This window comes from Somniosus microcephalus, chromosome 13, assembly GCF_052327205.1.
Source record: "Somniosus microcephalus isolate GS21.2 chromosome 13, FLI_Smic_1.0, whole genome shotgun sequence".
Lineage (NCBI taxonomy): Eukaryota > Metazoa > Chordata > Chondrichthyes > Squaliformes > Somniosidae > Somniosus > Somniosus microcephalus.
The window spans coordinates 151,740,078-151,740,465 of NC_140999.1; positions in this window are offsets into that span (position 1 = coordinate 151,740,078).

The following is a 388-nucleotide window of genomic DNA, read 5'->3' on the forward strand; positions in this document are numbered from 1 at the left end:
TGTATTTAATGACCCAGCCTCCACGGCTCTCTGGGGCAGAGAATTCCACAGATTTACGATCCTCTGAGAGAAGAAATTCCTCCTCATCTCAGTTCTAAAAGGGCGACCCTTTATTCTGAAACTATGCCCCCGAGTTCTAGAATACCCCACAAGGGGAAACATCCACTCTGCATCTACCTTGTCGAGCCCTCTCAGTATCTTATATGTTTTAATAAGATCACTTCTTATTCTTCTAAATTCCAATCGTCTCTGAACTGCCTCCAATGCAAATATATCCTTCCTTAAATAAGGAGACCAAAACTGTATGCAGTACTCAAGGTGTGGTCTCACCAATACCCTGTACAGTTGTAGCAGAACTTCCCTGCTTTTATACTCCAACCCCCTTGCA